The sequence below is a fragment of the Pleurodeles waltl genome, chromosome 1_1, assembly GCF_031143425.1.
Source record: "Pleurodeles waltl isolate 20211129_DDA chromosome 1_1, aPleWal1.hap1.20221129, whole genome shotgun sequence".
NCBI lineage: Eukaryota > Metazoa > Chordata > Amphibia > Caudata > Salamandridae > Pleurodeles > Pleurodeles waltl.
The window spans coordinates 270275134-270289479 of NC_090436.1; positions in this window are offsets into that span (position 1 = coordinate 270275134).

Consider the following 14346-nt stretch of genomic DNA (forward strand, 5'->3'; position numbering starts at 1 on the left):
AAAAAGAACAATGTCTTCTTCAAGTAACCAGCTGGGAATATCATCCAGCACTGCTCGTGTTTCCTCTGTACCACCTACGATTCCAGAGTTTTCAAAAGTTGGAATATTTTGTCCAAAATGCAGTGCTACTCTAAGTGTAGGAGAGCAAGCATTCCCTACACTTGTGCAGATAATAAATGCACACAAATGTTAATCAAGTAGGTCTACTTGAAAGCAAAGTCTCACTTGTTTGTGAAATCCTGCCTTGCCCAGGCCAGGCTCCAGACAAACACCAGGGGGTTGGAGACTACGGCGGTCATTCTGACCCTGGCGGTCATGGACCGCCAGGGCCGGGGACCGCGGGAGCACCGCCAACAGGCTGGCGGTGCTCCCAAGGGCATTCTGACCGCGGCGGTATGGCCGCGGTCAGAGACGGAAAACCGGCGGTCTCCCGCCGGTTTTCCGCTGCCCTGTGGAATCCTCCATGGCGGCGCAGCTTGCTGCGCCGCAATGGGGATTCTGACCCCCTCACCGCCATCCTGTTCCTGGCGGTTTTGACCGCCAGGAACAGGATGGCAGTTAGGGGTGTCGTGGGGCCCCTGGGGGCCCCTGCAGTGCACATGCCAATTGCATGGGCACTGCAGGGGCCCCCGTAAGAGGGCCCCACAAAGATTTTCAGTGTCTGCCATGCAGACACTGAAAATCGCGACGGGTGCTACTGCACCCGTCGCACCCTTCCCACTCCGCCGGCTCCATTCGGAGCCGGCTTCCTCGTGGGAAGGGGTTTCACCGCTGGGCTGGGGGGCGGCCTTCTGGCGGTCGCCCGCCAGCCCAGCGGGAAACATAGAATAACCGCGGCGGTCTTCTGACCGCGCAGCGGTATTCTGGCGGCTCCCGCCGGCACCGCGGTTACCGCGGCCGGCGGGAGTCAGAATGACCCCCTACATTTTGTGAGGGCAAGCATAGCCTTTTCAGGTGTGAGTGACCACTCCTCCCCTCCCTCCTAGCACAGATGGCTCATCAGGATATGCAGGCTACACCCTAGCTCCCTTTGTGTCACTGTCTAGAGAGAGATGCAAACAGCCCAACTGTCAAACTGACACAGACAGGGAATCCACAAACTGGCAGAGTCACAGAATGGTTTAAGCAAGAGTGGCATTTTCAAACACACAATCTTAAAATCAACATTACTAAAAGATGTATTTTTAAATTGTGAGCTCAGAGACCCCAAACTCCACATGTCTATCTGCTCCCAAAGGGAATCTACACTTTAATCATATTTAAATGCAGCCCCCCATGTTAACCTGTGAGAGGGACAGGCCTTGCAACAGTGAAAAATGAATTTAGCAATATTTTACTGTTAGGACATATAAAACACATTACTATGGCGGTCATTCTGACCGCGCCGCCCGACATGCGGTCACCGCCATTTGGCCGCTCCGCGGTCAAAAGACCGCGGAGGCCATTCTGGCTTTCCCGCTGGGCCGGCAGGTGCCCGCCAAAGGAGCGCCCGCCGGCCCAGCGGGAAAGGCCCTGGAACATAGAAGCCGGCTCCGAATGGAGCCGGCGGTGTTGCAGGGGTGCGACGGGTGCAGTTGCACCCGTCGCGATTTTCGCTGTCTGCTAAGCAGACAGTAAAAATCATGCTGGGGCCCTGTTAGGGGGCCCCTGTACTGCCCATGCCCATGGCATGGGCAGTACAGGGGCCCCCAGGGGCCCCACGACACCCGTTCCCGCCATCCTGTTCCTGGCGGTAAAAACCGCCAGAAACAGGGTGGCGGGAAGGGGGTCGGAATCTCCATGGCGGCGCTGCTTGCAGCGCCGCCATGGAGATTCAGCCCAGACAGGGGAAATCCGGCGGCAAACCGCCGGATCCCCTTTTCTGACTGCGGCTTTACCGCCGCGGTCAGAATGGGCAGGGAAGCACCGCCAGCCTGTTGGCGGTGCTTCCGTGGTCATCCACCCTGGCGGTCCATGACCGCCAGGGTTGGAATGACCCCCTATATGTCCTACCTTAACCATACACTGCACCCTGCCCTTGGGGCTACCCAGGGCCTACCTTAGGGATGCCTTACATGTAAGAAAAGGGAAGGTTTAGGCCTGGCAAGTGGGTGCACTTGCCAAGTCGATTTACAGTTAAAACTTCACACACAGACACTGCAATGGCTGGTCTGAGACATGATTACAGAGCTACTTATGTGGGTTGCACAACCAGTGCTGCAGGCCCACTGGTAGTATTTTATTTACAGGCCCTGGGCACCTTTTCTGACCGCGGCTTTACCGCCGCGGTCAGAATGGGCAGGGAAGCACCGCCAGCCTGTTGTTGGTGCTTCCGTGGTCATCCACCCTGGCGGTCCATGACCGCCAGGGTTGGAATGACCCCCTATATGTCCTACCTTAACCATACACTGCACCCTGCCCTTGGGGCTACCCAGGGCCTACCTTAGGGATGCCTTACATGTAAGAAAAGGGAAGGTTTAGGCCTGGCAAGTGGGTCCACCAAGACCAGGATGAACCTGTTGCCCATGGCTGTCTTGGGATCCAGAGGCCCCACAATGTCAATGCCTACCCTCTCAAAGGGAGTACTGACAACAGGTAGAGGTTGAAGGGGAGCCTTACATTTCCCCCCCTCTTGCCACTTGCCTGGCAAGTCTGACAAGACCTGCAATGTGCATCTGGGTGCCTGCGCATTAGGGGCCAGTAAAAGTGGGTGATAAGCCTCTCAAAGGTCTTGTCCTGCCCCAAATGTCCAGCTAAAGGCACATCATGAGCCAACCCCAGTAGGAAGGCCCTGAAGCAGTGGGGTACCACCAGCACACAGGCTGACCCTAGCTCAGGAACCTTAGGCTCGCTATACAGGAGGTCGCCCTCCCGATAAATCAGGTGTGATCCTGCCTCCTTGCCAGCCGCCTGGTCTCTAGCCTGCTGCCGCAACCCTTCAGAGTAGGGCATGTCTTCTGTGCTGCATAGAATGCATCCCTGGTGGGCCCCCCTTCCTGCTGCCACTGCGACAGCTCAGGGACCTCCCCCAGTTCAGCCACCTGTTCCCCTGTAGGCTCCGGGGCGTCACCCTCAGGCTCTGCTTCCTCCCGGACCGTGGGACCTTCTGAGGCCGGTTTCCCATGCCCCCTGCCCTACCTCTTCTTGGCGGTCCCCTGGGCCACTGTTTCAGGCTCCAGGGGCTCTTCATTACCCTGACGGGTTGCCATTGACTGGGTGGATATGCATACACATTCAGGCAGACCCAACATCTCCAAGTGGGACCTGTGTTCCACCTCCTTCCAATGGGAATCCTCCAGGTCATTGCCTAGCAAACAATCAACAGGCATGGTTGGACTCACAGCTACCTTCAAGGAACCTAAGACCCCCCCATTCAAAGGGAACCTGCACCACTCTGCACAGGCGCTCTGAGTTGTCCACTGCAACTACATGGTGAAGTACCCGGGGATCAAGCTGCTCTTCAGACACCAGCTGACTCCTCACTGTAGTCACGCTGGCTCCTGTGTCTCTCAGAGCCTCCACCCTCTGTCCATTAATGGTCACCCACTGCCTGTACTTCTTAGTGTTTTCAGGCACAAGGGTTCTCTGAACCATCTCACTGCCCCCTAGTGAGACAAGGGTCATCTCGGCTAGTTCCCACCCACCTGTAACCAATTCCTCCCTAAGAGCTACACTGGCCAAACCCTGGGACGGCGTACCAGTGGGCGCTGGTGTACTTTTGGGGCATTTGGGGTCCCCCCTCACAAGACCCACCTGGTCACATGCATGGCACTTACGTGGGGGACCACCTGCCACTGGCTTCCCTTTGGAGAACCATGGCTTCTTCTCACTGGGGGGTTGGGAATCCTTACCCTGGGAATCAGTTTGGGGCCCTTTAGAGAACTCTCCCTGTTTACCCTTACCCCCCTTTCTTCTGAGAGAGACCCTGCCCACCCTTGGCGTGGTCTCCCTCATACCTTTTCTGGACCCTGGTGCTCTCCCAGCGGTCCGCTTCCTGCACAAGCTTCCTGGGGTCAGTCAGCGTGCTGCCAATCAGGTGCTGGTGCAGCTCTGGAAAATATAAACTGTACAAGTGCTCCCAAGAAATCAGATTGTAAAGCCTCACATATGTAGTTAACTTACTGCCCTCCACCCAACCATCCGGTGACCTACAATAAGAATCAACACATTCCAACCATGTTTGGGATTCCTTCTTCTTGTAGGATCTAAACTTATCCCTGTACTGCTCAGAGGTGAGACCATACCTTGTGAGTAGGGCATCCTTCGTTCCAAAGTAGGTGTGATTCTGAGCATCTCCTAGGGCTGTCAGTGTATCCCTCCACTCTACCTCAAAGTGCTTCCACAGACCCGCCCCTCAATGAGTTTCAGGGACCAGATTTATATGGAGAGCAGACTCCTACCCCTTGAACTACAAGTATATGTCATCCTCCCTTTTATAATCCTTCCCAAAATCTTTAGGAATGTGCACCCTCCTTTCAGGCTGCACTGTGATGTGGCTGCCACCATCCCTACTAGATTGGCTCCTCTGATGCAGCTCCCTCAAGCTGAGCTCATGAACCAACAGCAACTTTTTCTCTTCAATGGCCATCCTCATTTTCTCCGACTCCCTCTGGTGCTCCCTCTCTGCCTGTCTCTCCTGCAATTCCTCAGGGGTTAGACACTGCTACCTGCCCTGGAGACCCTCTTCCTGGACATAACAGGCCCACCCACAATACCATTGTGTATGGACTGCCCTTCCTCCTCCTCATCCTCCTCATCTTCTGTGTGCCCTTCAGTGCTCTTGGCTGTCACCCAGGCCCTTAGCTTCCTTTGCAGCTCCTCCTTCTTGGATGAGCTCTTAATGGGACAGTCAAAACTTTCACAGAACTGCTTTAACTAAGCCTTTGTATAACTTTCCAATTTCTCCAGGTCAAAAGCAACTCCAACTGATGCATCTCCAGATTGGGACATGATGAAAAGTCAACAAAAGTGGAAAGTTCCAAAAAGCAGAAAACAAGTTCCCAAATGAAGTTCAGAAGTCAATCAAAGATTACCACAAAAATGGATGTAGGGAAAAATCCAAGCAAAAAAGAAAAATCAAAGATCACCAAACAATTAGTATGTGGTCACGTAGTGGTCTGCTCTCTAAACAGTAGTGTACACTTAATAACTGTATGTCAAGTATAAACACAAGTACAATCCCAACCACTGATCACCAGTGTTAGAAATGGGGTCTTTGGCTGGCAGTCAGGTTACCCCCTGTCCAAGCAAGGACCCTCACTCTAGTCAGGGTAAAAGAGAATCACCCTCAGCTAACCCCTGCTTACCCCCTCGGTAGATTGGCACGAGCAGTAGGCTTAACTTCAGAGTGCTAGGTGTAAAGTATTTGTACCAACACACACAGTAACTTAATGAAATCACTAGAAAATGACACAACACACATTTAGAAAAATAGGAAATATTTATCTAAACAAAACAAGACCAAAACGACAAAAATCAACAATACACAAGTCAAGTTATCAATTAAAAATCAAAAAGAGTCTTTATGTAGTTTTAAACACACACTAACGCTGTTAGCATGAAAATGTACCTAGGGTGCGTCAAAAATAACCCCACACAGGTGAGTGTGCATCAAAAAGGGCTTGCGATGTGTCAATTTCACTCACAAGAGAGACCTTGCGTCATTTCTCCTTTCATCGGGTCGGACGCGTTGTTTCTTCTCACCACAGGAGAGTGATGCGTCGATCCGGTCAGCACTCTAGGGTCTGTGCAGGCCTTGCATTGTTTTTACACGCCCAGCAGTGTTTGCGTCGGAAATCCTGCTGCACGATGATCCGAAAACCACGCAGCGCGGGTTGCGATCTCACCAGCCTCCACCAGTGATGCTGCGCATCGTTTCTCTAGCTCCATGCATCGATTCTTCAGTCGCGTTGCAGGCTAGCCTCGATTTGTCAGCTGCAGATCGGAGTTGCGTCGATCTTTTATCCGCACTGCGATCTGTGCGTGGATTTCTTCCTCTTAGGCTGCCAGCTTCTCCTTTCAGGGTCCCAGGAACTGGATGGGCACCACTTGGCAGAGTAGGAGTCTCTCCGGAGACTCCAGGTGCTGGCAGAGAGAAGTCTTTGCTGTCCTGAGACTTCAAACAACAGGAGGCAAGCTCTAAATCAAGCCATTGGAGATCTTCACAAGATGGAAGGCACACAAAGTCCAGTCTTTGCCCTCTTACTCTGGCAGAAGCAGCAACTGCAGGATAGCTCCACAAAGCACAGTCAAAAGCAGGGTAGCTCTTCTTCCTCAGCTCTTCAGCTCTTCTCCAGGCAGAGGTTCCTCTTGGTTTCCAGAAGTGTTCTAAAGTCTGTGGTTTTGGGTGCCCTTCTTATACCCAATTTCTCCTTTGAAGTAGGCCTACTTCAAAGAAAAGTCTCTCTTGATTGTGAAATTCTGCCTTGTCCAGGCCAGGCCCCAGACACTCACCAGGGGGTTGGAGACTGCATTGTGTGAGGGCAGGCACAGCCCTTTCAGGTGTGAGTGACCACTCCTCCCCTCCCTCCTAGCACAGATGGCTCATCAGGAAATGCAGGCTACACCCCAGCTCCCTTTGTGTCACTGTCTAGTGTGAGGTGCAACCAGCCCAACTGTCAAACTGACCCAGACATGGAATCCACAAACAGGCAGAGTCACAGAAATGGTATAAGCAAGAAAAAACTTCTAAAAGTGGCATTTTCAAACAAGCAATCTTAAAATCAACTTTACTAAAAGATGTATTTTTTAATTGTGAGCTCAAGAAACCCCAAACTCCACATGTCCATCCGTTCCCAAAGGGAATCTACACTTTAATCATATTTAAAGTTAGCCCCATGTTAACCTATGAGAGGAACAGGCCTTGCAACACTGAAAAATGAATTTAGCAATATTTCACTGTTAGGACATATAAAACACATTACTATATGTCCTACCGTAACCATACACTGCACCCTGCCCTTGGGGCTACCCAGGGCCTACCTTAGGGGTGCCTTACATGTAAGAAAAGGGAAGGTTTAGGCCTGGCAAGTGGGTAAACTTGCCAAGTCGAATTTACAGTTAAAACTGCACACACGGACACTGCAATGGCAGGTCTGAGACATGAATACAGAGCAACTTATGAGGGTGACACAAACAGTGCTGCAGGCCCACTAGTAGCATTTGATTTACAGGTCCTGGGCTCCTCTAGTGCACTATACTAGGGACGTACTAATAAATCAAATATGCCAATCATGGAGAAGCCAATTACATACACATTTTGTAAAGGAGCACTTGCACTTTAGCACTGGTTAGCAGTGGTAAAGTGCCCAGAGTAGCACAAACAGCTAAATCAGAGTCCAGCACACATCAACAACCTGGGAAACAGAGGCAAAACATTAAGGGAGACCATGCCAAGGATGAACAGTCTAACAGGGAGGGTGCCTTTGACTGGTATAAAGTGGCGGTCAGTGCTAACCTCCCCTTAGATTGTATCCTGGGCAATGGGCTTCCAGAGGTTGGACAGATACCAGAAGAGGCAGTTGCCCAGGGCACCATCCCAACCAAAATCCAAAATACCTGGAAAGCCAGTCCCTACAGTTAGGAGACAGGGATCCCCAAGGAAGGGTTAAAAGAAGAAGAAAGTTATGCCACTCTTAAAGGGAGGTCTTGTGAGCCGAGGGACTCCTGAACCAGTGAGGGAGAAGCCCAGTGTTAGCCCTGGAGAGGCTTCACCTGACCCCAAGGAAGTACTGAGTAATAAGGCAGCTGTTCATCTGCAGGATATTGCCTCTGCACTGACAGAAGGGAGAGTGGGGGAAGGGTGTCTACCTTACGATATGGTACCCCACAATCTGAGCAGCAAGAGAGGTACTAGGACCCCACAGTTGTTCCTAACACAGCTCACCTACATGTCAGTGGAGAACTAGGGTTGTGGGTCTGGATTCTGACAGTTGTCAGTAGCCTCTGCTGGGTGCTGGTCTTCATGGCAGTACTACACTTGGCATGGGAGTCAGACTCCATAGCTAAAAGCAAATTGGGCACACTGACCCTGGTGGTCATGGAGGGGTTACTCAAGTGTTGAGTAGGGGTGGGTGGAATGCACAGAGTCATGCTACGTGGAACTACATGAAGTTGAAAAAAAAGCTCTGGAACAGATTTACAAGGCCACAGCACCACCAGAGTGCCACTTTTAGTAGTGCTCTGGTGGCCCTATTCACTGCATCTTTTTGTGGCTTAACACCTCCTTGTAAATATGGGCCCCTCCGATGTAGTTTTCTGCGGCAGAGAGGCGTTGCAGTGGCCGTTGCTGTGGTTGTTCCACCGCAACACCCATTGCTTTTGGCACTGCCCCAGATTTACGAGAAATCGTAAATCTGTGGCAGTGCCAAAAATTAGCACCACTCCAGGGATGGCGTAGTGCAGCGAGGAGGAATACTTTTATTCCTTCCCGTTTTTGCTTTTTCTATGTGCGCTGCATTAGCAGCACACATAGAAAGAGCAAAAGGCTATGAATGATTTCCCTTCCTGCGCATAAACAATCATTCTAAAATGACAATTTGGTACTTCTATGTGTGCTGCATTCTGCAGAACACATAGAAGTGGCAAATCGCCATTGTAGATTCTTTAGGTGCAGAAAAGGATCCCTTCCTTCACATAAACGATCTATCGTCTCAGCGCAGACACTCTTGCACTATGGTGCAAGGATGCCTGTGTTGTGCTGGCAGCTAAATATAGCTCCAGCCCATGGGAAATCACATAGCTGCACTGTAGTTTTGTAAATACGACGCATCCCAGCGTTTCAAAAGTGGCACAGCGTAGTTCTGCAAATTTTGTAGCAGGGCGTGCCACTTTTTTGTAAATCTGGGTCTCTGCCACTTCGTGCAGTTCAGTGAGCTGGCAAAGTTTTCTGTAGTGCTTACTCATGTTACGTTTTATGACAAACGCAACGCAAAGTACATACTTGCGTTAAAAATCACACGTGAACGGCACAGCAAGGTTCGCAAGGTGCAGCCATCTTGTTTTCACTCGGTTTATGATGCTTCGGGCCTGTTTTTCCCATCCCTTTTTATCCTCGTAATCCCCCCTCCCAATGAATCCACCCCTCAGTTTTATTTATTTTATTAGCATCTCCAATATTGGAACTTTATTTTTACTTTTTTTTTAAAAATTTCCTGTTTTTGTGACGTTCTGTATTTTTGTTTATTTTTCCCTTATTTCTTCCTTCATTCTCTTTTTTAATTTTCTCTTCTCCATCTTCACCCCATCCAGCACCATCGCAGGTTAGGGATGCAGCAGCCAACTATCTTGTGGGCAGTCGTGCCGCCAAGGGGTGCAGTCTCATCCCATCTTTAGCGAGGAGGTGGCAGCACTAGTTTTTTGTGTAGCGCTACCCTCCCTTCATGCAGGCAGGCCTGGGAGCGGTTACACCCTTAGGGAGCTTCAACTGCTGTGGAGGAGGGTGTGCTGGAGGGTTCATCAGTACACTGGGAGCCAGCGCACCCAGCAACGGTTGATGCACAATTGGGCGGACATCATCAACCGGGAGCAGGATCTACTCGACCTGCTGGGCCTCGAGGTGTTAGGGCTTCATGAGTAATAGCTATTGATTTATTTATCTATTGTTGTGTATGCTATTGTTCCACAGCGCAAGTCGCTGTGTTGACTCTCCCTGCGACAGGGAGGTGTGCATGGGTGTTATGGTGGATGTTCCTATGTAACACCCATGGCAAACTTGACACATTTCCAGATTTAAGAGGAAGGGTTTTGTAAACCTGGTATTGTGTCACCTACGTATACCCAGGGGGGCATAAGGAAAATGCAACAAGGAGAAATACCTTTATTTCTCCTTGTTTTTTCCATTTTTCATGTGTGCTGCAAGGTGCAGCACACATAGAGAAAGGAAAACTCCTCTTATGATTGTTTTTTTGCAGGATGGTTTCCCTTCATGCACAAAAACAATCACCCTATTAGTGCAGGCACCCTTTCAGCATGGTGCAGGGGTGCCTGCATTGGCTCATGGCAAACCATTGTGCGCCAACGGAGCGGAAAAGGGCAGGAATGTGTCATATCTTTTGTAGATATAGCACATTCCTACTCTCTCCTTTTGATGCAGGGCAGCTCTGCAAAAAGCTTGCGGCGCTGCCCTACGTCAAAAAACGTTTGTAAATATGGCCCGTAGTTTAGGAAATTTAGAGTAGGGCTTAAGTTTATAAATTAGGAAAGTAAAAGAAATAGGTCAACTCGAGTTGAGTCCATCATACTAGGCAATCTGATTTAGTAAAGTGCAACCTTACTGTGTTTGCTCTCCTTGTCAAAAAATATTTTTGGGGAAATTAACTGTTCCATCAATCCTTTTTTCATCTTCGTCTTTATTTCCTATCTCAGCACCCAGGGGGAAGCAGAAGGCAACATCGTCAGCAGGTCCAGGAGGAGAGGGTGCCAGTACTACAGTAGTGCCACCATCAGGGTGGATGCTGGGGATCTGTTGGCCCCAGTAAAGGGCATATTTATAGGCCCCCAGTGCTACCTTGCACCACATTAACGTCACTTATTTTTACGCTAATGTGGCCCAACGAGTCCAAAATAGCTGCGCTGTATCTACAGAGTTGCGCAATACATGCATTCAGTCACTCTGTAACCCTTTGCGCTACATTATGCCTGTGCCAGGCATAATTTATGCAAAGGGGGCATTCCCCCATTAGTGGAGCCGGAACAATGGCGTAAGGAAATCTATAAGACTTCCTTACGCCATTTTTTAGAGAACTTTTAATGTGTTAAAAGTGGGCTTCCATTCATTAGAAAAGACCCCTATGTACTCTGCAGGAGTAGCGCCAATATTTTGGAACTGCTCCTGCAGAGTGCATCAATAGCGTCATTAAAAATGACATTATTGCCCCCTACTCTGCGCCATGGTGCACACATGGTGGCGGTAGGGGGGAGCTAAGCGGCGCAGGGAAAGTGGCGCTGTACTCGGTGCAGCACCACTTTTCATAAATCTGGCCCTAAGTCTTCCTGTTATATTATTTTTATGTCCCTACATTTGTTTTTATTTTTCACTTCTTCTCATTTCAACTAATTTTTCTTTTGGTTTTACTGTGCCTGTCTAGTTTTATACTCATACTTATTTTCATTCTGTGTAAGCTTTGTTAAATTCTTGTTATCCATTTTACATGATTCTTCTGTAACTGACTTACTCCTGTCCGTACTAGCTTTGTTCTGCTTTGTTACTAAGCTTAGCTTTCCCTTCTCCCCTTATATATCTTGTGGACTGGTACTTAATATTAAGAGGACAGATTTTGTAGGACAGGTACTCTGCTGACAAGATTGCATGCCCAAGTCAGCTTTTCTACAGATGTTTGTGAAGGTTTTCTTTGCCTTGCTCACGCCCCAAGGCTTCACCATAGGTTCTCCTGTATTGGCTAAAGTATTCCACCCCTTTATTGTGCTTCCATAACTTAGCTGAGCTCTGTCCCTCTATTACAAAACATTTGCAGTCAATTTGTCTACCTTGCTTTTCTAACAAACAAAATTCCTAAAGTGAGTGATAAAAGAAGATAGAACTGTAATGATCTCTTGTGGTTGTATTTATTTTGTTCGAACTAAATTGTGCTACGTTTTTTCCAGCAGCATCGACCACCAGTGCTGGGGCCAGTGGCAGCACCAGTATGCCGGATACGGCAGCAGCCAAATGAGGAGAACCGGCGACAGCAGGGACGGGCGCTTGTAAGTCATATTGCTCTTGCTCATTGACAATTGCTAACTAATATACTCACTGCAAAGGTGTTGCTTGTGAAGCCCTTGGTTTAGCAGCTGCAGTGGGGATTGAGTTCTTAATCTTAATGGCCTCTGCTCTTTGCAAATCAGCAGACAAAAGCTCATAATGATTGAATGGATGCTACAAATGATGGTTTTATGGAAAAGCAAACAAAGGATGGACAGCTAAAAGAAAGAATGGGTGAAATGCTATACGAATGAAAGGATGTGTGGGTGAAAGGAAAAAATGCATATGTGACTGATAGGAGATGCATGGGTGGGTGAAAAGATAGATGGAAGGAGTGAAAGGATGCCTCAGTGGGTGAAGGGAGAATGGGTAAAAGCTGATGCTCGGGTAAGGAATGGGGGGATGTTAACAAATGACACATAGGTAAATAGATGGATAGGTGAAAACAGGGTGTTTGAAAGGGTGGATACTGGATAGGTGAGTCGATGTATGGATGGGTGGATAAAAGTGGATGGCTGGATTGGAACATAGAAAGACAGTAACAGAGAGTACAAGCTCAAATCAAATGGTGGATATCAAACAGTTAATAGAATAGATGAATGAAAAGATGAATGAGTAATTGCTTGGATCAAGAAGAAATAAGGGAGCTGTTGTGGGGAGGGATGTGTCTGCTGTTCGCCTAATTTGCTTGGTTTGCATGGTTATCAAAGCTTTGGTTCAAAGTGGGGGTACTTTAATTTTCTGTCTTCTCCCTTCACTCCGTGTAGTAGAAGCAAGGCTCATATGTATCCTCCCAACCATCATCATACCTCCCTCCCCATTAGTCACCAATGCTACAAAAATGCAACTGCAGTGTGGCAGTGTACAGAAGTGTTTTCTAGGCAATGTGTGCATCTGTTTCATTTAATGGAGCATATACAAAGTTGTCAATGCATTGTAAACTTAAAAAGGGTTTTTCCCTTCCACTCCAGCACGCACTTTGTCATCTCCTAGTGCTTCAGTCCTTTATTCTTTCCAAAGTTCTGTCCCAGCCACGGAAAACAATGTAAATCCCTTTTGGCATGCGTCACATGGCTTCCATAATAGATTCATGCAGTTAAAATGTTACCCTTTTGACATTTGTCAACTACAGTGAGGCATGTGTGGATAAAAAATGGCTCTTTGACTCGTTGTAATCAGACACATCAAATTCTAATAGCCCTAAGGGACCAGCAATTTACTGCTACTGTGCCATTGTACTTTTCAAAAAATTGTTTGAACAGAACACTGTTTACAATTTGTCATTTTTCTGCTTCTTTCCTGCTATTGCTACTCCTGGTGGATATCATCCAACTCGCCAGGAGGTAGCAGCCCGGCAGCAGAGGCTTGAGGGTATCTGAAATGAATATTGGGGGCTGGTAGCCCTCCAGAAAGAGGAGAAGGCTGAGGCAGCACTCATGGCTGCCAACCCTAGCTCTTTCAGCCAGTGCCTCCAGCCTCCCAGCGGCATCACCATCGAACTGGCACTGGCATCACCCCATCCCAGTTCCACTACTGCTGCCCCATCTCCTCACATCAGGACCGCATGTTTCAACACCGCGTCCTGCAACACCTTGCATGACTGGACTGCCGGGTGGCACATATTGAGGGGGCCCTCAATGATATCCAGACCCAACTGTGAATAATGCACCCTCTTCGGACTCTTTTTAAAAAAAAATGTTTTGGTGGGAGGGACACTTGTGGTTAGAGAGATTGGGGAGGAAGCTGGGATTGGGTTTGAATATTACTTGGGCCTTTCATTTGAATTTTTGGGGATGGGACTATTTGTTTGGGGAGTGTGGCGGGTCTGTTGTGGGCGCAAAGGGTGGATGTTCTATTTGTAAAAATGAAAGGAGATCATTTATTTTACTTGATTCATACCTCAAGTGTTTAATTTGGTGCTATAGTTTGCACTGCTGTCTTTTAGTGTAGCTTGTTGTTAAATCTGCTAAAAAAAAGTGTATGTCATCTACTTATATGATTACATTTGCTCTATTGCCCTCCCACTAGTGGATCATTGCCATTGCCTATTTTGCCTACAAAATCCTTGTTACACAGACAAGAAAGACAGCATCTTCTTTAGTAGGAGTTAATTTTACTAAGTGAAAAAATTAACTTCAATCCATAATTCTTCTCTTACCTGGGTAGTTGAAGCCAGGGAATCTTCTTCTTACTGCAGGGTTTTTCCCAAGATTGCAGCTTAAGGGCGAAAGGCTAGCGTGCAAACAGAGAAGACAGAATATCACAGAAGGTACCACTATCACCTATGCAAACTCCAAATACAGGATTAATCAAAAGGTTATCCACCACAGTAAACTCGATTGAAAGAAAAGTAAAACAGCTAGTAAGTGGGTCATCATATTATCATAACTTCAGGAAGACTGAGACCAGACTACCACAATGACTGCATTTGACACACAGCATAGAAGAACTGATATGAAATGGAGGGATAAGTATGACACAGTTCAGTCAAATGCATTGCAAACATAAAAGGAAAATGTTACTGTATTGCCAAATTGTGTGATGCATCTCCATTCTCCTTGGAATGTCCATCACTCTGGTGCCTGTATGTCTCTAAACCTGTGTGGTAGGTTAGCTGGAGTATTTCTAAGTTTTGTTCATACAGAGAGTACTAGGAGAAGGCCTGT